Here is a 25576-nt window from a genome sequence, read left to right as displayed (position 1 = left end):
ACACCATATCTTTGGTTTTGGGCTAATGGGGTCTAAGAGAAAGCAAAAGACCAGTAATATGTTTTCTTTCCTAATAACACCAGTGGATATAGTGTCGCCCTGAATCAATCTTTGCTTTTTAGCTTTGCATTTTAAACAGAGTCAGTTTTCTCATTATTTCTAAATGTGAGTCTTGTGCATGTTTTATGGTCTCTTTAACATTACTTCTGTGTGCAGAATGATGAATAATTGAGGAGACGCAAAGCTCGATCAAACAACAAGCCAGCTGCTGTGTGTGCCTCTTTCTTCTCCCTCTCTCTCTCTCTCTCTCTCTCTCTCTCTCTCTCTCTCTCTCTCTCTCTCTTTCTGTGCGTATGCGTGTGCATGTTTGTATGTGGGTGTTTGTGTGTTTTTTTTTTTTCATTTTGGGTTTGGGACAAAATAAGTTTAAACTCTGAACATACAGTAGTATGTTTACATTTACATGTAGGCCTATATGTTTACGTTATGTGTGTGTACATGCTTGCTGAATTAACAAGCCGTTCAATGTACTCAGTTGTAATGCTTCTTGTGTTGTGTGACCCTCAGGTGTAAAGCTCATTCTAGAGCCATCTTTGAATTCCAGCCTTTTGAACACTGACATGCTGTTAGATATACCATGCCAGTAAAAGAGCTTTTGTGTGCAAAGACATCTTTGATGTGCTTCATAATGGAGGGCAGAGAATCGATATTCTGACATGTGAAGGAATTACGTGATCTAGTTCAGTGGGTGGTAAACCTAATATCAATCTAAGACATACAATACATGTCTGGCCTGAGACACAGAAGCCCCAGACTTACAGTACATACTTGCTTGCTGAAATGATTCACCCCATTTACAAATGCCAGGTGTTGTTTGTCGTCCATGCAGGTTTTATTGGTAACATTGGAGTTTTGGGTACACACACACACACACACACACACACACACACACACACACACACACACACACACACACACACACACACACACACACACACACACACACACACACACACACACACACACACACACACACACACACACACACACACACACACACACACACACACACACTCGCAGCTATTGGAGTACAGGCCATGTTATTGGAAATCAAAGAGGATTTGGACTCCAGGGCGTGTTCCTCAGGGAGTAAAACGGGACTGAAGCCAGAGGTCAGCGTGGCACACACACGCGCACACGCACGCACGCACACACGCTCACACATGCGCACGCACACACACACGCTTTTTTATAGTGCTGCAATGTCAAATATTTGTGATCATCACATGGCCTATAAATAATGTGTGCTGTAAGATGTTGTCATGCTGAGGTACAGTTGTAGGTCTCACAGACAGTCAGTTTGGCTCTCAGTATTTCCTGGCTATTCAGAGTGGGTTGATTGCTTGGCCAGCTGAAGTGTTGCTTTTTGTGTTCCTTTAAAGCTGCATTGTGTGACATTCTTGACAGTTATTATGTCCGGTATTATTGTGTCACTGACACATAATACGTGGGACGGCAGTCGCTCAGAAGGTAGGATGGAACCGGAAGGATGTGGTTTGATGGAAGGAGAAGGTTTGATTCCCGACTTCTCCTGGCATTGTGTTGAAGCAAAGATTGGTGCCTTGCATGTTTTCCTCAATGCCTCCTAGTCCTCTGTAAATTTAACCTGTAACTGTGACCTCTGTTGTAAAGGTGATAATTATACAAAGTTATCTATGTTTGTCTTATAAGCGGTGCTTGTGTGTAGGCCTGTCAAAAAAAATCGATTCATGAATAAATCGCGATTCTTAATGCCACGATTTTAAAAATCGAATCAAAATATTAAAATCGATTTTTTTTTATTTTTTTAATGTTTTTTTATAAGTTAGTACCTTTTTCACTGGCACTTTGTCTGAAATCAATGTCAGAAAGACTGACTGACATGATCTGGCTGCATTGAAGTGTATGATTCAACTTTTCATGGTTTATATTATATTAAAATGTTCTAGTATAATTAAAGCAAAGTGATTTGGGGTAGAAAATCGCAATAAATCGCATAATCAAATATCAATTAATCGCAGAATCGCAATTTTAATCGAATCGGCACCCTAGAAAATCGCAATAAATCGCAGAATCGAATCGAATATCAATTAATCGCAGAATCGCAATTTTAAACGAATCGGCACCCTAGGAATCGATTTTGAATCGAATCGTGAGGTAAGTGAATCGTGACACCCCTACTTGTGTGTGTGTGTGTGTGTGTGTGTGTGTGTGTGTGTGTGTGTGTGTGTGTGTTTATGTAATGTATGTATGTATGTATGTATGTATGTATGTATGTATGTATGTATGTATGTATGTATGTATGTATGTATGTATGTATGTATGTATGTATGTATGTATGTTAGGGGTGTCACGATTCACTTACCTCACGATTCGATTCAAAATCGATTCCTAGGGTGCCGATTCGATTAAAATTGCGATTCTGCGATTAATTGATATTCGATTCGATTCTGCGATTTATTGCGATTTTCTAGGGTGCCGATTCGATTAAAATTGCGATTCTGCGATTAATTGATATTCGATTCTGCGATTTATTGCGATTTTCTACCCCAAATCACTTTGCTTTAATTATACTAGAACATCTAGTCTTTCTGACATTGATTTCAGACAAAGTGCCAGTGAAAAAGGTACTAACTTATAAAAAAAAAAATATATATATATTTTATTTTTTTAATAAAAAAAATCGATTTTAATATTTTGATTCGATTTTTAAAATCGTGGCATTAAGAATCGCGATTTATTCATGAATCGATTTTTTTTGACAGGCCTAATGTATGTATGTATGTATGTATGTATGTACAATATGAGTACATCATAAAAATCTGCAACTGATTGCAAGCCAAAGCAGCACCCACTAATTTAAGAGAGAGGGAGAGAGACAGCAGTGGCCTGCCTGATCTTTAATAAACAGTATATGCAACACCTGGGTGTGAGTCGCCACTTACTTCACGCTGGGTGTGACATTTTGCAATAGATATGGGATGGGGTTCTGTCTAAGGGGAGCTGCAGTGGAGGGAAGCAGGGGTGATGATCCCCAGGGCTACAGCAGGGGTGATCCCAACGGGCTAGATCCCCAGGGCTGCAGCAGGGGTGATCCCAGCGGGGTAGATCCCCAGGGCTGTAGTAGGGGTGATCTCCAGGGCTACAGCAGGGCAGATCTCCAGGGAGGAGGAGGATCTGGCCTGTTTTGAAACACAACGGCTTGTTGTCATAATCATTGCTGTTCGGTGGAAACGATCAAAAACTGGTACTTTTCAGAAAATGGTAATTAAAGAAAGAACCTTTGTTCCATTCCAACCTTGGATCCATTATAGTTACAAGACCATACCCGTTGGGGAATATGAGCACCCAAAGTGTGCAGTTTGGCTTATGCGCTGAGAACAGAGAGTTTATCAGGGATCGAAAGTGAGTTTGTACTGTGTAGTCCATTGGTTCTCAAAGTGGGGTACGGGGACCCCCAGGGGTACTTGAGGTAGTTCCAGGGGGTCCCCAGCTAAATGATGGATAGGAACCAAATGCACCCTTATGGTTCTGTAACTCTGAGAGTGTACAAATGGAACCAAATGGACCCTAACGGGTCCATTTGGTTTCATTTGCACACTCTCAGAGTTAAATTAACATTGATTTTATAATATAAATTCGGGCCCCAGGTATAAATGCCATTAAATGGGGGTCCGTAGCCTAATACATGTATGTCAAACTGGGGGTACTTGACATTAAAATGGTTGAGAATCACTGCTAGAAAGCCGTATAAACCTTCTCTTATTGGGGTCCCTGGCTTATCTTTTCAAATGGGGGTCCGCGGGCTAATAAGTGTCAATGTGGGGGTCCTTGACATGAAAAAGTGTGAGAACCACTGGTGTAGTCAGTCGTGTGTACACACACACGGGTGCACATCCCGTCGTGGAGGCACAGAACACACCCGCGCATATAACAGGCGGAGCCGTCGGCCGTCGCGAGCGCGCACAAACACAGAGACACACACACACACACACACACCACGGTACATCCATGCGGCCCGTCGCGGAAACACACTGGCGATCATCTCCCCCCCAGCCACACACACACACCACGGAGGCACGATGCTACTCCCCCCCCCGTCCCCCCCGTCGTCGCAAACACACACACACACACACACACACACACACACACACACACACACAAAACACAGCAGAGTTTTTGACGCACACACGCTCACTTTTAGATCCAGGCCTATTTTAAAAGTCTGCGTATGGGGGATGCGCGTATCCGCGCGCCTGGTGTAGCCGGTATCATTGATAATCAATTGAATTTAAACAAACGGTACGCACAACGCATACGCTCGCTTTGAAAAGTCTGGTGCGTACTGTGTAGATCCGAGCGGCCGTAGAGTGCACTGAAAGAGTGGGCGGGGTCTATGCTGCAGCCTGGTGTTGCCATGTCCGCGTATTGTAAGCGCTTTAGTGGTAATATTGGTGGCGTTGGTTGTGAAATTGCAGGTGGGTGTGGGGACGCGTTGTGAGCTTGTAGATCGGCTGTTTTCCAAGAGGCAAGGTATATGCGTGAAGGCGCTTCGTTTGGCCTTCTTTTCATAGACCTCGTTGCTTGTAGGGTTCGTTTGGTTTGGCCTCGTTTTCATAGACCTTGCTGCTTGTTTCTCTCGCGAAACCTGGCAACGACGCATGCGCAGTTTGATCAAGAGTCCCCCGAACCACAAACCAAGACACCGCCGCCACCACCACCGTGAGGTTACTAGAATTATAGGAGGATTATTAGTCACAAGCTCTTATTAATACTTTTCATTGGTTCAATATTTACAAAACCAACAGACACACTTAAACACTTTCATTTTTTCTAAAATAGCAAAAAAAAAACAGGTCTGCAAGCTCACGATGCTTTATTACAGCAGCTACCGTGGCTAGGAGAGGATCAATGGACCTGACCAAACAGCAACAAACACAGACCCTCCCCCGCAATATTACCGTCCAGTCCTGTTTTAAGTTAAACATTATACAACTGAATGAGAGAGAGAGAGAGAGAGAGAGAGAGAGAGAGAGAGAGAGAGAGAGAGAGAGAGCGTGAGCTGTGTGTGTGTGTGTGTGTGTGTGTGTGTGTGTGTGTGTGTGTGTGTGTGTGTGTGTGTGTGTGTGTGTGTGTGTGTGTGTGTGTGTGTGTGTGTGTGTGTGTGTGTGTGTGTGTGTGTGTGTGTGTGTGTGTGTGTGTGTGTGTGTGTGCGTGTGTGTGTGTGTGTAATATGTGTGTGCGTGAACATCGTGTCTGTCACTCGGGAACCTGTGCCTTCTTTTGTTGTCGTTGCCAGATTTTGCCAGAGAAATAAGAAACCAGATCTATGAAAACAAGCCCAACAAATGCGACAGGCCACATGAGCACTTTTAACCTATGCAAATACATTGGATTTTTGAAAATAGCCGATCTACAAGCTCACGTTGTAGATAGGCTATTTTCAAAGAAGAACATCTTGGAAAAAAAGATGTAAATTGTGGAATATTTTCCAAATCCACACAGATCTTGTATGGGTGTCTATGGCACAACATATCTTCAGAAGGGGGGAGGTCTGCGGACAAATATTAATTTGGGGGTCCTTGCCATGAAAACGTTTGAGAACAACTGGCTCAAACAACATTAGGAAACAAGACCAAATAAGCAACTACACTTTCAAGCAACAGAAAAACAATCCCAAAGTCAATTATAATAAGCGGACATGGCAACACTGACTGCTTCTGACGAGAGAGAGAGACAGAGAGGGAGGGAGAGGGAGAGGGAGATATATCACGGGAGACGTTGATTAAAATGAATTGGAATAAAAACAAATACATGTATTTATTGGGTCTGACTCTGGATGCATCCTAGTGAACTATCCTACAGTGTGTAATCCCTGGTCGGGGATCAATCTATAGGGTGAAAACCACAACGATAAATGACAGCCGATTTCAAGAAATAAACTCCTGTAGTGTGAAATGCTTAACGATCAGACGACCCCCGACCACTTTAAAAGTCCTACAGTGTGTACCTGCCCTAATTATACGTAGGATGTCTTTAATTTGCAGGTAATAGCTGTAAAAACAAACTGAAGGGTATCTGTGAGGAATACACATTCTTTAAAAACAGACTGCATGCCAGTCTTTCATCCACCCTCATCCATGACAGCCTGGCATGCATAGCATCCACACTACTCCTGACAGAGCAGTGAAGTGCTAGTCTTGCCGCTCTGTTCTGAGCAAGCTTAAGTTTGCCAAGATCTTGCTTTGATGCACTAGAACAGATAACAGGACAGTAGTCCAGATTTTAGTAGTAACTCAATAGTAGCACCCTGCAAAAAGAGACTTAATTTTGATCTGTATACTGAGAGCATATTTAGAACTTATTACCATGCATTTAGTTTTTAAGACATTCAACTTCAGTTTATTTTCCATGATCCATTTAGAAACCAACTTTAACTCTAGTTGAAGCACCTTAGTAACGCTTTGCATCATGTGAGCTTGTAGATGGGCTATTGTGCTACTTCTGTGTGACACTGTAGTATGACAGTGTAGGGCATTAGTTAAAAAAAACAAACAATATAAAACTGTAAAATATGGAGACACAAGGTTTTTGCCCGACATCAACGATAACCAAAATATGAGAAAGGTAGCACATCTCAAACTTCAGGTCAAACAGGACAAAATACTCACATTTCCGCTTATGTATTTGGTGTGCCAAACAAACAAGTGGGAATGTATTTTGTCCTCTTTGACCTGAAGTTTGTGTTTAGCACTCCACTGAGAAATCCCACTGTTGAAGCGCAACTTATTTTTCTAACTCAAGTTTGACTTGATTCTGGCGTGAATAACAGTCAAGAAATAATAGTCTGCAGGATAAGCTCATACAGAGGGACATACTAATTAGCTGCATGTCCATGCAAAGCTTATCCTACTGTAGCTTAAGGTATGTTTTAATAGACTAAAATACAGTACTAGTACAGTTGACAGAGTTTGTGGAAGAATTTCATTAAAACACAATCTGGGACACTATCAAGGCACTGTGCCTTACTGTAATTTCCTTAAATCCCAATGCTTTATTTTGTTGTATTTTATTTATTATTATTTAAATCTGTATATGCTGTCAATCATTATAAGAGTGTTGCCTCATTTGCCTGACCCTCCATCTTAAGTAACATTTGCTTCATTCAGCTTTAAGCAAACATCCAAAGACACGTTTTTCATTAAATTAAAACAAAGGTTATTGTTCTTGTTTAATTGAACTGTGAAATGATTCTCACTCAATCACTACAAAGTAGTGCTTTACCATTGTGCATTGGATTCTTAAAAGAGCAACAAAATGATTTCATGTCAGCACTAGTGTCTCATTTCTCAAAGGACGACGATAGCAGAAACTCTGAAACCACAAGAAGTTTGGAAAGTAGACAATGGCCTTGCTGTGGGATTGATCCAGTGCACAAAGCCAGGACTTTGGGGAAATCAAAACCTTCATTAAAGTTTCATGTTGTGTCTCTGTTCACTTAATTGTCCAAATTGAGTAAAGCAAGTCTCACCTGGGGAGCCTGGCTTATGAAAATATATCAGTGCTATTGACAGTAACTTACAGTAATTGGAACATGAATAGATTGTTTTAGCATCATGTCACCATTTCCTCACACTACCTTTACACCAGTTTTGCCAGCAGTAATTTAATTTGTTTAGCAAAGGCAGAGGTCTTCGTTGAGCTCGTTGCATCTTGTTTTGATTTTATTAGGATTCAGACAACATCTCATGAATACACCAGGCAAAAATATTCTAGAGGATAGCACTTACAAGCATTAATAATACAAAAAAACAACAACAACATAATAACAAACACATAACACAGATAAAAACACTCTGATCTCACTTAAATAAATAAAAAAATGCATAAAAAGCAAACGGGTGACTTGTTGGAACGGACGGAAGTCAAACTTTTGACTGAAAGTGGGGGTAAAAACACTGAGTCGGCTGAGGCGGACTTCGCAACGCTCTGCGCGGCGTCTCGCTCGCCTGACGACTCGCTTGGCGGTGCTTCTCGTGGCTCAAGTCCGCTTTAGACGGCGTGCCTCCGTAGTTTTAACAGTTTTTTAGCAGTTACCCTTTTATGTCTTGGGTTTGAGAACGGCACTTCTGCATTCCTGGAGTGCGGAAGTGCCTGGGACAGCACTGTTTGACTGGAAGCAGGGATGTACTGGAGGTGGGGCGCGGTGGAGCACCACTCCACTAGTTCAGAGCCTTTGACTATAGTTGTTTGAGTTGCACATGTGCCTGAGAGAGTGCGTATACCTTGTGTATCAAAAACAACCATTCGCACCTCTACCAACGCTTACAAGAGCTGCCGAGTATCAACATTGTGAATTAACATAGGAATGACCCTGGCTGGATGCATATCAATGATCCATTGTGTGACCTGTTAAATACTGTAGGTGATCGGCGATCGCTCACGTGCACGTGTATGCACAAGCGTGTGCGCGTGACGTAGTGCTCCACTAGTAAAAAAATCCACAGTACACCACTGACTGGAAGGGTACGCCCCCCCCCACCCACACACACACGTGCGCATTCTTAGCCCATAATACCCTACTACTAATACCCTACCGGAAATTCCAAGATGGTGGATTTGAATTTGCCAAAAAAGTGGCTACAAAACGGATCTGTAGAAACCAATGGGTGACGTCACCGCTCCCTTCGTCTATATTTTTGTACAGCCTATGCCATAGTCCTGTGCCGTAAGCACTTGTCTCAGCTATTAACAGTCAGAGAGCTTGACACACGCACGCATACATGCATACACACACACACACACACACACACACACACACACACACACACACACACACACACACACACACACACACACACACACACACGCGCGCGCACACACGCACACACACGCACACACTGTATGCACACACATTTCCACTCACTCTCACAAACCTGGACCCAAAGACAAACACACACTCATCCAACCAGGACCACCAAGGCAGTGGGGAGGCTGTGTTGGAAAGGCTGGGGATGGCTGCCCAGGTTTGAAAGCCTGCTGTGGGTTTAGGCTGCCAGCACAGCCTACCCATCATGCCACGGTGGGAGACAGATAGTCAAACTACATTCTGTTGTCTGGTTTCATGCTGAGCCTTTTGTTTCAAGCTATGGGATATCTTTGTATTCAGATGAGAGTGTTCACAGTGAGCTAAAAGGAGTTGAATGCCACTCAACCTTTTAGACTGAATTGAGTTAAATAATGGAGGAATGTAGACAGTCAGTTTTATTTCATTTACATTATCTCAATGTGTACATTTGATATTTACAATCTGGGGATAATATATTCAGAATTTTGAAAATGTTCCCCTCCATCAGGCAGCACCATTAACAGTCTTAAGTGAGGCAAGTAACGGTCTTAAATCACAAAAGTCACAAATCACAAAATTGCTGTAATGCTTAACAACATACAAACAAACAGCCTTGATGGATAATATAGGGATAATTCAGATAGAGAATGTTAGGATTTTCCTCTTGTGACGCTTTTCTGCTAGCATCCATTTCATTTAGCGTAAGATGAATAGTAGGGTTTGGGGCAAGGAAATGCAATAGCAGACTGGTAGCAGCCTTGCATAAAATGAGAAAAGTAAGTGCATAACTTTTAGTCCGTCCGGTGTTTTTTTTGGGGGGAAGCACTTTATTTTCCTTGTGACTCGCCTTTAGATCCTGACCCAACCTTTTTCAAAACAATGCAGATTTGGTCTCAAACGGCAGGGAATTTATTGTGCCAACCGTGCTGGTGAAATGGGCAGCCGGTTAAACTTGCTGCTGTGTGTTCGTGTGCCAGTCAAACGTGTAGACACCAATCAAAGAGAATAGTGAGACTTGTAGCTCGAACCTCACAGCCATGAAAGCGCTGAGGCTGCAGATACTGTGATGTGAGTCCAGAGCAGAAAAGAGAAGCTTCCCCTGAAAGGGCCATTCCCCCTAATCTTCAAATAACATCCAAAACAATGATGGAACAGAGAACTCAGTAGCTCACTGTGTTAAGATGTTAACTCCATGTTCCCATGATTGTTGGTTAAAATTCCACCGCGGGTGTATTTTTTTAGGGTTAAGATTGGGGTTAAGCATAGTTTAGTTAAGGTTAGGGTTAGGCATAGTTTTTTTGGTGAACTTGAAATTAAAAAAGTTTGAGAACCACTGCTCTATTAAACAGGCGTTGCTTTGAAAACGTGACATGGTGAAGTAAGTAGCCTGATAGTGACTATGCTCTCAACTCCTTGTGTTGTCATGACAACCCTCCATACAGAAGAGACTGGTGTGTGAGATAAGCTACAGTATATCAGGGTCCCGCAGATCCTTAAACATGTCTTTAAATGTCTCTAAACGGTAGTAAAATGTAGTAAATGTCTAAAAATGTCCATTTTAATACCATACCATACTATATATTACTGTTTGTGTCTTTGTGATGGTGATGAACATATCAATTATCTACCTATATGATTTAACACATTTAATTTAGTGGTGTCTTGATTTATTCTTTATCTACAGTATTATGGACTCTGGGCTCGTCTAATTAATATATATCTGTGTTATCTATGTTTGTTCCGCTCTGGGGATGTCTAATTCATTTTAGACATTCATCTTTGTACTTTCTGCTCTGGAGTTGTCTAATTGGGGGAGAGGGAAGGTGGTGCCCTGGCAGATGAAAAGAACCATATTGACAAATACATACATAATATGTATGTATGAATGATATTATCATAGACTGTAAAAAAAAGAAAATGGATGAAGGGAGCCCCATTAGTTTCTACAGACCCGTTTTGAAGCCACTTTTTCAGCTAATTCAAATACACCATCTTGAAACTCCTGTCCCGAAAAGCAACCGGAAACTGGAAAGCATAGCCTAGTTTATTAACCATAATTTATTAAACCCATATCATGATAATTGAACAAAAGACTTTAAAGTCACACTATGTAACTTTTATAATGAATACAATTTAATTTTGTCCAATCTTTATGGTAGAGTATGTAAATACAATATAACTTATACAATGGGGAGGGGGGGGTGTATTTTGTCTCCCTGCTCTTCTGACATTAGATCGTGTCAATGTTCATGTCTCACCTAGTCACAGGATCGGACACACATTTTGACCTGATGATGGTCTATATTAATTGTATCCCCTGAGCAAGCAGGCAGGCTCTATTGTTTAATGGTAAAAGTTTCAGAAACCGGGTTCAAATCCGGAGTAGAAAAGGAAAGTTACATAGTGCTGCTTTAAACTATAGCGATTGAAAAGTAAAGCATTTATGAAAATGTTTACCACGGTAGTTTTTCTGCACCCAGCAGGAGGGGAAATAGTGGCATCTGCTGGGCCATTAACGGGAACTGCAGGAGAAACAGCTCTTCCTTATTGGCTTCATTTTAAAAACCGGATGCTTGCCCCCTGATACATACAGTATGTTAAAAGGATTTTACAGTATGGATCCTAGGAGGCGAGCCTTCTAGAAGTGTGTCTGTCTGTCTGTCTGTCTGTCTGTCTGTCTGTCTGTCTGTCTGTCTGTCTGTCTGTCTGTCTGTCTGTCTGTCTGTCTGTCTGTCTGTCTGTCTGTCTGTCTGTCCGTCCGTCCGTCCGTCCGTCCGTCCGTCCGTCCGTCCGTCCGTCTGTTCCATGTTTTACAGGAGGTCAATGGAGGGAAATGAATTCATTTGGAAATCAATATGACATCACAACGATTTACACCTCTATTGGATGATTATTAGAAAGGTGTGCTCCACAGAGTGCATATCTCTGCCAGGCCAGGTGGCCAACCCAGAGCTCTGTACTGTATGTCACAAATAGAGCTGCACTCTATAGAGGCCTATCTATCAACATGTGATTCCTATGTCGGGTTGATTGGGCGGGCCATGATATACTGTGTTTGTTTGTTTGTTTGTAAAAAGACTAGGGCCCTCCAACACATTTTGGAAGCCAATCAATCACAGGCTAACAGTATGGAATATCAAAAGGCTATTTGTCAGTAATTGTCACACGACTCCCACAATCTTGGGTACTTATAAATTTGATGACGATAAAAAAAAGGAAAATAAATCTTGTTTCTGCAACAAATAGTAACTCTCTCTCTCTCTCTCACACACACACACACACACACACCCACAGAGAGAGAGTACATCCCTGGCCTGTGCCTGGCAGAGATAAAAAAGCAGTGTAGATCATAACAGTGTGTTTTACACAATTTGAAATAACACACATACGCCTACTGTAAACATGTGCACATGCGCGCACACACACTTACGCATGCACACTTACATGCACACACACGCGCGCGCGCACACACACACATACGTACGCACGTGCACACAAACGAACACACGCAAACGCAGAGGCGTCAATTCAGAAAAACTAGGGTGTGAAAAAAGAATATTAACAAAATACTATAATAACATCCCCAAATAGGGACGCCAGGTTCAAAGTGGTTAATGGTTGTATAGTTGTAAAATGAAAACGTATTTATAATAAGTGTGTCACGTGTGGTTTGAGATGCACTCAGATCGGCAAAAAGAATGGCCATCCCCTGGGACCCCAAATGACGGCCCTCGCGTGCACACGCGCATTTGCTGCTTTGTGAGAGACAGAGGGATGAAGCAAAGATGAAGGGAGAGGGAGAGAGAGGAAGAGGAGGTTGTGATGAGGCTGTGAGGCTGACAGTGAGTTGTGAGGAGATGGTAGAAGCCAGGGGAGAACAGACTTGTGCCACTGGAGGAGAGGGAGATATCACCCCCGTGGAGGAGGACGTGACAGAGGGATGAACATAACAGAATGGAGAGAGAGAGAGAGAGAGAGAGAGAGAGAGAGAGAGAGAGAGACAGACAGACAGACAGACAGACAGACAGACAGACAGACAGACAGACAGACAGACAGACAGACAGACAGAGAAGGAGGGGTGGAGGGAAGAAAAGAAGACACAGAGGATAATAAACAAGAGTCACAGCTAAGGAAAGACAAATATTGGCTTGACCGATATTATCAGATTGATCAATATATCAGGTTGATATATTGCTGATATTTCGTACCATATCAGTATCGGCTGCTAAGGTTCTTTCTTTCTTTCATTTTTTCTTTTTTCTTGGTTCAGTCATATTGCTCACTCTAGTGTCAACACTAGGCTTCTATACTGTGCTTCTGGAACTTGATCTTATAGGCTTTATTTCCGATGGTTTGTGCATGTGTGTGTATGTGCGCGCGCGTGCGTGCGTGCGTGCGTGCGTGCGTGCGTGCGTGCGTGCGTGTGTGTGTGCGCGTGTATATTCAGCACTGCTTAAAGTACAGTGATGGTGTGTGGGTTGATTTGACGGATACGTTCCCTCAGCACCAACATGTGAGGTCTCTGTCTCTCTCTGGTCTCTGTGTGTCTCTGTGTGTCTCTGTGTGTCTGTGTGTGTGTGTGTGTGTGTGTGTGTGTGTGTGTGTGTGTGTGTGTGTGTGTGTGTGTGTGTGTGTGTGTGTGTGTGTGTGTGTGTGTGTGTGTGTGTGTAACAGACCTGGACAAACCGGTTCTGACGGTACACCAGACTATCAGCGACGTTCGTGGGAGTTACTACCAGGAGAAGACCGTCTTCCTGCGCTGCACCGTCAACTCCAACCCGCCCGCACGCTTCATCTGGAAACGCGGAAACACGCCCATCGAGCAGAGCAAGGACAATGGTGTTGACATCTATGAGCCGCTCTACACACAGGTACAGAATAACACATACTGTACTGTATGTACATACTACATTCACATACCATACATGCAGCTTTATATAGTATACTGTACAGTATATGAAGTATGCACACACATACTGTACTGTATAATATCTATCTATCTATATGTCAGAATATTTCCAGCTTGTCAGAAATATAATCAGAAAAAAATATTGGATTCTATTTGTATACATACAAATGATATTTAGCTAATTTAGGAAATAGCATAGTCTTATAATGGTGCATGAACCCGAGATGTGGGCGCGGATTGGGCAGTGATATGTTGCCGGTCTGGTCTACATGTAGAGATATACAGTACAGATAAACCTAATACTGTAGCTAGACCTAAAGTCAGTAAATTGGCCAACTAGTTTGACAGTCATTCAATAAAATAAAAACTGCCAGTCAGTCAGTCAATTAAAAACAAACAAAACCTGCCAGTCAGTCAGTCAACCAGCCAGCCAGCCAGCCAGCCAGCCAGCCAGCCAGCCAGCCAGCCATTCACAAATGTATAATGCATTGAGCCAGACAACAATTCAGACAGTCACGGCACACCCAGCCAACCAAAGTCAGCCAATAAGTCACTCAGTCAGCCAAGTAGTCAGCCAAGCAGCCAGCCAGCCAACCAGGCAAATAAGCAGTCAGTCAGTCAGTCAGTCAGTCAGCCAGCCAGCCAGCCAGCCAGCCAGCCAAGTCAGTTAAGCAAGCATACAAGCATACAGTCAGCCAATCATCCATGAAGCACTCAGCCAACACATCAACTGGCCTCTCACAGCCAACGGTCCTGATGGTACAAGTGTCTCTCAGCATTGTTCCTGATTTCTCCATGTATCAAAGTAGAACCCTCTGAGTTCAATGAACTGAACAGCAGTTACACACAATGTAGTCACTGTAAACCACCGGCCTACTGGAACATACAGTATACACACCAGTTATACATCAGTTATACAGCAACAGTTGAGGTGTGTGTGTGTGTGTGTGTGTGTGTGTGTGTGTGTGTGTGTGTGTGTGTGTGTGTGTGTGTGTGTGTGTGTGTGTGTGTGTGTGTGTGTGTGTGTGCGTGTGTGTGTGTGTTTATGAAAATCTGATCAAATTCATAATTATGATCATGCTCCACATATCCCATGATGCATTGCTTCAGATGAGAATAATAAGGTCAGCACAGATACACACAGCGTGCGTGCGTGCGTGCGTGCGTGCGTGCGTGCGTGCGTGCGTGCGAGCGTGGGACCCTGTTTATCACACTGTTGCTCATTAAACATTGAAAGGTATTTTAAACAAGTTCACAACCCATTTCAAGAAAAAGAATCACAGTGTTCTGACTGGTTATGTTACTTGTTATAGTATCTTATCTATTATACATGTCAGCAAATGAAAATGCAAAAAAGAAAGGAAATCCCATAATAAACTATAATCTTACTAATAATATTTGTGTGTGTGCTTGTGTGCGTGATTGCGTGTGTGAGTGTGTGTATGTACGTGTGTGTGTGTGTGTGTGTGCTTGCGTTTTTTCGCTTGCATGTGCTTTCCTGTCTAGGGTGAGACTAAAGTGTTGAAGTTGAAGAACCTGAGGTCCAGGGACTTTGCCGACTACGCCTGCCAGGTGTCTGTTAGAAACGTCTGTGACATCCAGGACAAGTCTGTCACCTTCCGTCTCACCAACGCCACCAGTAAGACACACAAACGCACGCACGCACGCACGCACGCACGCACGCACGCACGCACGCACGCACGCACGCACGCACGCACGCACACACACACACACACACACACACACACACACACACACACACACACACACACACACACACACACACACACACACGTGAGGTGTAAGAAAGAGAGAAAAGAGCAAGTAAGTGGGAGAAACAGACCTAAGCAGAGAGTGGAGGAGAGACATGCCATGGAGACAGGGACATAATCAAACACTGGAACAGAAGCAAATAGACACAATACTGACAGACACACAACAAATAACACAACAATATACACACAACAAATGACAGAACAATAGATGCAGAGAGAAAGCAATACTCCCTATTTTGATGGCGGTTGATTTTCTGTTTGTCATTGTACAGTATAAAGCCACTACTGTAATCATTTCAGTATTGTGTATGTACTTCAATGTATTTCCTCGTGATCCCAACAGTACCTGCTTCGACAGAGAGACAGACACGCAAGCACGCGCGCGCGTGCTCGCACACGCACACGCACACACTAGACCTAGTGGCTTTGATTTGATTTGATTTATCCAAGTGGGTCATGTCATGTCATTGCCACTGATTCACTGTGCCGGTACAAGAGGATTGATTGATTTTTAGATCATAATCCTAGCTTGGGATTTGAACAGGCACGCCACGCACTGCCCTCCAGCAACTGAACACAAATCCTCTTTTCAGCCCTGTCGTCCAAATAAAATAGAACAACACGTGGTGTTATTATTGTCAGGTCAAAGAGGTGTAGAGGCTTGGTGTGTGTGGGGGGGGGGGGGGCACCAGGTGGTTGGGGACAAAACGACTGGGTCACATGTATATAAACTTCTTTGATATACTGTACTATAGCATCAGGGGTGTACTTGTAGTTGTACATCATGTCACATACTAATGTAATGTCCAGCTGAATCCATCAGCATATCCACATCAGCGTAGCATAGTAAGGGCAAGAAGGAAAAAAAATAAATGCGCTTCTCTGTCTGTGTATGTAGTTCATGTATCTCGAGAACAGTCTGACTGACCGACCGGGCATACTGTATACATTATGGCATTCTGAGACAGGCTCCTGACCTATGGGCCACATGGCTCGGGAACCATTTGTTCCCACGGCTACTTACGTACTAAATTACTTACTTACTTAGTTACTTACCTATAGGCCTACGTATTTACTTACTGACTCACTTACTGATTTACTTACTGACTTACTGACTGACTGACTGACTGACAGATGCTAAAAAGTTACAGTATTGGAACCCAGTTAGCATATCCACAGTTCTGATGTTCACACCTCCAATTTGGAAGACAATTAGCTCCCTGTTGATGGTCCAATTGCTGATGGCTCTTGGTATCAATGTGTCTTCATTAATATTCTCATTAACTCAACAATGAGATCTCCCACTCAACTCTGTGGTTGATGTAGGTGATCAACTCCATTGTTTAGGTTAGTAAGAATATGTGAATAGTTCAGTTCTGTTGGGCAGTTTAGAAGTTTAAACCCCCTGGATATTTTGTGCTAAGTCTTGCAATCCATTGTTTTTCACTTACTTACTTGCACACTTGTCCGATAACTAGCTAGTGCCGTGTTTTCTGTGAGATGCAGGCACTAATGAAATATCCTGTCAGTATTGTGAACCTAAACCATCACTGTGGATGAGCTGTTCCTGATGTGGGTGTGACAGCAATATCCTGCTGTCAATCTGCAAGTCTGATTAAATGCATTATTGTAGCACCCACCCATGACAGACATAACAAACTGTCAAAACAAAACATATTACATCCCTCTTCCCCTTTATTTGTAGAATCACATACAGTCTGACAGAACCACACAGACTGATAGAACCACAGTCTGGATAGAGCCACATAGACTGATAGAACTATTGCTGAATAGATCTACATACTGACATAATCACACAGATAGAGTATACTATATGTGTGATTCACTTATCTTGCTCAGAGACAGTCTGGGATTTGAACTGACAATTTTGTCTTTCACAACTCTGCAACAAAAGGACGCTTTTCCAGCCAACGTGAAATATCTTCTGTCTGTCAAGACCTCGGCTGTTTGTATAGCTTTGGGACTTTTAAGAATTACCTTCCTGTCATTTCCACAGCGTATTATTGTAATAATTTGGCTGAAAGTTACAAATATATATGCTAAATATATGGGCTATTTTCTCACTAAATACTGTCACATACGTATATTGTCAGTCTCACTGAAACACTTTTTCTCATATACTGTACACCTCAAAGGCAAGAAAATTGCATGTTATTCCCGAAGGCAAGAAAATTGCATTTGATCATGCCTAATAAATATTGTAACCTTACTATCAAAGAGGAGCTGAAAAGAAATCAGCTGGTTCCTAGAGAGAGAGAGAGCGAGAGAGAGAGAGCGCGAGAGAGAGCGCGAGAGAGAGCGAGAGCGAGAGCGCGAGAGAGAGAGAGAGAGAGAGAGAGAGAAAGAGAGAGAGAGAGAGACTCACTCACTCACTCACGCACGCACGCACGCACGCACGCACGCACGCACGCACGCACGCACGCAGACAGACAGACAGACAGACAGACAGACAGACAGACAGACAGACAGACAGACAGACAGACAGACAGACAGACAGACAGACAGACAGACAGACAGACAGAGAACTAAGAGAGAAAGTGAGTGAGTGAGCAAGAGTGAAATAAAAGAGACAGTGAGTAAGAGAGAGAACATTGTGTGAGACAGAGATGTTTGTTAGCTGGTTGTAAACCGCTGTGTTGCACATAAATTCCGTTACGTTGGGAGAAGCGCTGGCTGATCCAACCATTCCCCGCACCCACGCCTCCCCGGAAAATTGAAGCTATAATTCTCAACTCCTCACAATCTTTCCTCCCCCTCTTTTCAGTGCTACTGCTCTGTGCCTTTTCCTTTTATTGTCCTCTCCTGCCAGACCTCTGCTATGGCTCTGATTGTGTCTCTTTTTCGCCTTTCAGGTCTTGGGATTGTAATCTGTCTTTTATTCCCTCATTCAAATAAATATAATGACCTTGAATAGTGACCAGATGATGCTGTAATGTGTAATAGACACCTGCATGGTACCACCACAAGCAACGCACGAACGCGCACACACGCACGCACGCACGCACGCACGCACGCACGCACGCACGCACGCACGCACGCACGCACGCACGCACGCACGCACGCACGCACGCACGCAACATTTCTAGGTTATTATTATATATATATATTATTAGACCCTCCAGAAAAACGCGGGCAAAAATCCTTGATTATGCGGGCTAAAACTCTTCATTATGCGGGCTAAAATCCTTGATTCTGCGACGAAATATGCAGGTTTTTTAGCAATTTTATGCGGTGAAATTGCGAAAAATGCGAAATATGTTAAAAGTTGCGAAATATGCGGAAATATGCGATGCGAATCGCATATTACGCGATGCGATGTGCGTATTATGCGATGCGATGCGCATATTATGCGATGCGATGCGGCCTTTTTGAAAAAACGTTACCCCCGCATAATTATGCGCCATTTTGCTGATTATGCGGTAAATTCTGCGATCGCATAAACGCATTTTTCTGGAGGGTCTAATAATATATATATATATATATATATATATATATATATATATATATATATATTATAATTATAATTATAATTATAACTGAGAACGTTACTATTCTCTGCCGATTAGTAGGCAACTGGAACTGTGTGTGGCCACTCGCTTGGCTAGCACCTTGCTCGGGGCACCTCTCAGGGCTCAAACTCGCTGCTGATGGTGCACCTGCCTTGAAATATTGACATACAACGTACCATAGTTTGCACAAACGTACAACATGGCAACGTTTCTTCTCTGGGTTGTGATTCTTCACCGCAGTAATACAAATTCCATACTGTCACAGCCCTGGTATCAGGGTCTTGGTGATCCGAAACTGGACCATCCCACCGAGCCATTGGCCATCTGGAACACCTTGGCCAGAGTCAATGAGGCACAAGGTCTCACCTACCTTTCGAGGTGCTCGCCAACTATGAACAGGCCACTGATAACAACGGCCTTTGTCCGACGTTGCTACTGCAGACCATTTGCAGCGTTGTGTGGTTTCAAACCAGCCCCAAATCTTGTTGAGGACAAAACCACTTTCCTTTTCTCAGCGCAGGATGTGTGAATCGAGGAGTTCAGGTGCTATGAGTCACCATGTCCTTACACTGGTGAACTATTGTCATCGGTGCCAGTACTGACGGGTGGGTGGTCATGTGTGAAGTCGATCCCAGCTGGGATCGACCCCCCGGTCACTGTGTTACAATTGCCCCCGATGGGGCAACCGCATGATGAAATCCCATATTCTAGCTAGAAACACCTATACTAGCATAGGCTGCTGACGTTAATTTGTGACCAGAGATACAATTCATCTAAGTTTAAATTAGCTGACATCTTATCTTTAGACAGCAGAAGGAAAATACTGTACACTCAAAAATGTACGTTTACACCTCAAAATCATTTTTTTGTTGAAAACTTCTGCTGAGATGAAATGATCATTCTATCATTCCATAGGCAGAGAGAGGACCCTACTGAGCATGTGCACAAGAAGTCTCACCCCTCTAGCTTATTTCTAATTAGAATTATTGAGTGTGTTACTTTTGCCCCCTGTTACTTTTGTCCCCATTCTCCCCTACCCGTCAGGTATCCACGGATACCTGACCCGTTGCAGGACTCTGGGCTGTAGATGTGAATGAGCATGCAGGGTGTGTCTGATGTGGAACGTTATCCTGGTTTGCTGGTTAGCTGGTTAGCTCTCACAACGCTTAAGGGATGTCACTGAGACTACTGTATATGGAGGTACGCCCTGGGAGTATCCACCACGTCTCCCTATCCTTTGAGGAGATCCAATATGTTAATGCATTTGTCCTGGAAGTCAGCCAACCAGAAATGGTCTTTTATTGGTCACCGTTATTTGGAGCAGTCCTTGGCCTTTTATCTGTGCTTGCTCCTATTACAGTCTGAATCTTCTTCATCGTGGGTGAACACGGTGGATTGTGGCCACCAAGAATCAAGAATCCAGATACTGTAATCAAGCGTGGTTTATTTGTCAATCACTCATACAGGTACAAGCTTTGCAATGTTGGTGGGACATGTTCCGCACAGACTAACAACCACAATACAACATGACAACATCTATTCGTCCGGCTTTGCGTATGTTTGTGCATGTGAGCGTGCGTCTGTAGTTCACGTTCACTTGAGAACCCTTAGGTTTTTGCTCAACCCTTACCTACTGCACTGCTCAATTTTGACTAGTGCTGTGTTCATGAAAAAAAGATTACAGCCGTCAAGCCTTTGAAAAGTAATTTGTACCTGAGGGGCGTTGCTTTACCCACTGTAATAATTTGATATAATAGGGGATGACAGTGCCATCTATTTGTTGATTAAACTCCATCCAAATGTAATGTCAGCTAAGAGTCATCAGCGTGAGGTAACCGCGCACAACCGTTGTTAGGATAGGTCTGTGCGTGCGCATGTGAGCCCAGTTTCTGTGTACACACTTGCAGGAATGTGAGTGCACATGTATACGCACTAGTTCTTTGAGCCTCTGTGCTCCTCTTTCATTATGGAGATTGCAATCTGAGATTAGAGGAGAGGATGAACCTCCCAAGGTCTATTAGAGGAATGGATTGCTTCCTATGTTCATCGGGGTCTCTCTCTCTCTCTCCCACTCTCTCTCTCTCTCTCTCTCTCTCTCTCTCTCTCTCTCTCTCTCTCTCTCTCTCTCTCTCTCTCTCTCTCTCTCTCTCTCTCTCCCACTCCCACTCCCTCTCTCTCTCTCTCTCTCTCTCTCTCTCTCTCTCTCTCTCTCTCTCTCTCTCTGGGGATTAACTCACTCAGAGTGGTGAAAGCCTAGATTTCTGCTGTCCATTTTAAAGGCCTAATCCGTGGTCGTTTAGAGTCCAGCAGTGATGGTTTATACAGGTTAAAACTTGATATTGACTTGACACTAGAGCATTTTAGTTAATTGAAATACAAATAAAAGGCTTTACCAAAAAAATCAGTAACTGAAACTGTCCTTAGTTTTTGTCTTCGTAACAAATCTTCAAAGATAGCAAAAATAGCGGATCTACAAATTCACAAGGCTTCACTAAATGTTTTAATCTCGCCCCTGATTACCCCATAACAAACTAAAACTAAGCTAAACTAAGCCTTTTCCCCAAATAAAAACGTATCGAAACAAACCCACTTTGAAAACTTATTAAAACAAACTGATACTGAGAAAAAAAAGTCAAAATCGAAAAAATAAATGTATGTATATAGCATACTGTGTAAAACAATAGTCAACATAATCCATATGAACCTCAGATTGAAAGGTCATAGCTTGTAGGCTATTGTCATTATTTTCAATGTACCAGCTTTTGCTACAAGTACAGCACATGTTAACGTACAGACATATACAGTAAACGTGCTGGAAGAAAAAACTAGAAAAGAAAAACTGCGGATGTGGGCTTTATCCCTATCAGACTGAAGAGTGTGGGGGGATTTAGAGGGGATTAGGGTATCCAATGGATAAAATGCCTCCAAGCCATTTCAACCTCTCACCTGTTAGTGAATTTCAGTGGACTCAGCAGCTCTTAGCCATGACACTTGACCTGTCTTTTGACCACGCAGGTACCTACCCACATTCAATATGGAGACCTGCTGAGAATGTGACTATAGTTCAATAGATAGATACATACATTCAATATGGAGACCTACAGAGAATGTGACTATAGTTCAATAGATAAATACCTAAACACATTCAATATGGAGACCTGCAGAGAATGTGACTATAGTTCAATAGATATATACATTCAATACGGAGACCTAGTGTGACTATATTTCAATAGATAGGTACTAGGAATTTAGATGGGTTGGTTGGCTGGTTGGTTGGTTGGTTGGTAGAAACTATAAGAAATTATAAGAAACCCACATTTTCTATATGGAAGCCTACAATTCTAGTATGAGCCTCCTTTGTATTTATGGGCTGAAAAGTCAACAGCAAACAAAAACGCCTCTAATTTGCCTCAGCACTGCCATTTTGACTATGACAATCGCAAAATAACACAGGCGATTGTTGCAATAACTTTACATATGATTAATATTCAGTTTGTTTTTCTAGGCAATGTAGTCAGAATGCATCAGTAAGGATGACAACAGGGTGACTGGGGTCCAAATTAAAGCTGGCAACATTCTTCTGCCCTGAATGAAAACAGGTTCACAGCGGTCACACACATCGCTGCTGGTAATTGGCTAGATACCTGTCTGTGCTTTTCTATGTATGGGAGCATGTCTGCTTCAGTTCAGATGTCTTGGCTCTGAGGTGAGGTTTGTTTATTCCCTGAGAGGAGCCACAAAAACTCAGATACCTTTCATCACTCAGCATCCTGTATTCACTTTGGAAAAACAGAATATTTTGTTTTCTATCTCATTATATGGTGTGTGTGTGTGTGTGTGTGTGTGTGTGTGTGTGTGTGTGTGTGTGTGTGTGTGTGTGTGTGTGTGTGTGTGTGTGTGTGTGTGTGTGTGTGTGTGTGTGTGTGTGTGTGTGTGTGTGTGTGTGTGTGTGTTTGTTTCTTTCTTTCTGTTTCTTTGAATTATTGTACCTTAAGTGAGACAGGCCAAGTTTGAACGGTTCTTCAACAGTTAAAGATAGTCTGGTTCTAATTAGTGTGACCTTTACTTCTGGCTGCCTGACATGAACTGTGTGAAAATAGTTCCCCTTCTCTGCAGAGTGTCATGACAGCAGATCACTTCCACTTGAATGTAGAAGGCGACAAATCCAGAAGTTTCCGCGGTAAAAAACACTGTCGCACTTTAGCTCCATGCCCAAGTGGAACTGGTTGGAAAAATTCATCTTATAACCAGTGGTGGACAAAGCTGGAGCAGCCATCACACAAGTGCGACATGGCTGTCGTCTCCTGTATCTGGTTACTTTAGCTCTAATTTTAAGTCTAATAACACAATTACCCTGATCTATAGTTGGAATCACCCCCTCTAATGTAAAAGGAATGAGGAATGAGTTACAGGAGCATGGATGTGAATGAAGTGCTATATCAGTGAATAATATCTTGGTGAACTGGGGAACTCGGATGCTATATGCTACAGTACCTGGTTAACTCATTAAAACCGGGAAAGCATCTGTGTCATTTTAGATTTTAACCACTTTAACCATTATTTTGTACTTTGGCTATTCAAAAGTAGCAGATATACAAGCTTGTAGATCTGCTATTTTTGAAAAAACATGAACATTTGTGCAAATCATTGAATATGTATATTTTTAAACTCAAATCTTTGCTTCTGGGAGATGGGGGGGCTCCACGGCAAAATACATATAATTGTGGGGGTCCTTGACATGAAAAAGTTTGAGCACGACTGATATAGCAACATAAGTTTTTCAAAAAACTGTTAGGATTCTACTCTCTTCTTCTTCTTCTTCTTCTTCTTCTTCTTCTTCTTCTTCTTCTTCTTCTTCTTCTTCTTCTTCTTCTTCTTCTTCTTCTTCTTCTTCTTCTTCTTCTTCTTCTTCTTCTAATTCTTTAATTTGTCATATATACAGTATGTCAATTCTCAATAAAGTGATCCTTTACCCTGAAGCCGGAGTGCGGGCTCTACCTTGTTTTAATTATGCAAGAACAATGGCTTCTATTTCATGAAACGTCTATGTAGCGTTGCACACACATTCCGACTAGGCATAAAGAAGAAATGCCAATCGGCTTCCGATTGCCGTGAAACATTGCTGGCCTGCAATAGGCTACATGCCCTGGCAGAGATCTGTACTCCGAGGAGCACATTTTTATAGTCTTCATTCTGTCTTGCATTCTCGTTTGCTGTACCGCATATTCCGTGGCTCTCTTTCCCATTGCTCTGACCTCTTTGTATTTTTCCATACTGCTGAGCTGTGATTGATCTCTGTCTGGAAAAGTGTCTTTTTCACCCCCCCCCCCCCCCCCCCCCCCCTCTTTGTTCACAGTGCTCATGGATTTGGTGTCATCCAGTACGTATCCTGGTTGATCAGTTATAGGAATCACGTTCACATGAGATCATGCTGAGGAGACAAGCCTGGGGCTTTGGTTTAGCGATTAGCATGCACAGAGGGAGACATTCATGCACATACCCACGCCCATGTGGACAGGCACCAAAGCACACCCTCTAAACACCCACACAAATGTGTGTGTGCACGCACACCCGCTCACACGCACGCACGCACACACGAACGCACACACACACACACACACCACACACACACACACACACACACACACACACACACACACACACACACACACACACACACACACACACACACACACACACACACATACACACACACATTTGTATTACTATAATAGTGAGGACATCAACATTTTAGGATGGTAATTTTATTTTTAGATTAACTGTGCGCTGGTGTCATGCACCGAAAATAACTGATCTACAAGCTCACAACGTCGCGTTTAAACGTGTTGTGAGCTTGTAAATCAGTTATATTGGGTGTGTGACAGTCCTCAAAATGAACATTCAGAAATTCTAGCTTATATACAGTAACTGAAGATAGCAGACCAATCGTTAATTTTGTGATTGAAGCGCCAAATTTGGCAGATGTGTTGATAGATATATTGGGAACAAAACTGGATATTGGGGCATTGCAAATTTCAAAAGTTTCAAAATGGCCACCAGCGGTTGGTCTTATCTTCCTAACCCACCCTCTAGTGGCTACATTTTTTGTCCGAGGAGGCTGAAATGTTGCAGGAACGTCAAGTGTTTGAGTGTGAAGGTGTGCGCTTGTGTTCATACTAATTGCCTAAGAGGGGGCAATGGGAGTGGCCTATTGCAAAAACGTGCATAACTTCCAATACAAGCATATTCACAGATTTTGTGGAATGGTTGGTTGTGACCCCAAAAACAGAGCAGTAACGGTTCATGCCATTTTGAAAAAAGGGGTGTGGTAGTGTGTGGCCTATAACACAGCATAGCTCCTCAACATTCCGTTCATCTTGTGATAAAGTCACCAAACTTGTGTTGATGTAGATGCAGATGTGTTGATAGACTTATTGTGAACAAAACTAGATATAGGACCATCACACGATGCCAC

At 42.8% G+C, this 25576-nt stretch overlaps 1 pseudogene across 1 annotated transcript in view; it reads left to right on the top strand.

Moving 5' to 3' along the window:
- LOC311046362 (MAM domain-containing glycosylphosphatidylinositol anchor protein 1-like) overlaps positions 1-25576 on the top strand; it is a 191344-nt pseudogene that overhangs the window by 106611 nt on the left and 59157 nt on the right. Inside the window, exons 5-6 of the transcript XR_014602894.1 lie at positions 13562-13758; positions 15303-15435. The product of XR_014602894.1 is annotated as an MAM domain-containing glycosylphosphatidylinositol anchor protein 1-like (transcript). The remainder of the gene's footprint in view (positions 1-13561; positions 13759-15302; positions 15436-25576) is intronic.

This window comes from Gymnoscopelus microlampas, assembly GCF_963454915.1.
Source record: "Gymnoscopelus microlampas genome assembly, chromosome: 1".
Lineage (NCBI taxonomy): Eukaryota > Metazoa > Chordata > Actinopteri > Myctophiformes > Myctophidae > Gymnoscopelus > Gymnoscopelus microlampas.
This window is presented reverse-complemented; position numbering and strand designations above follow the sequence as displayed.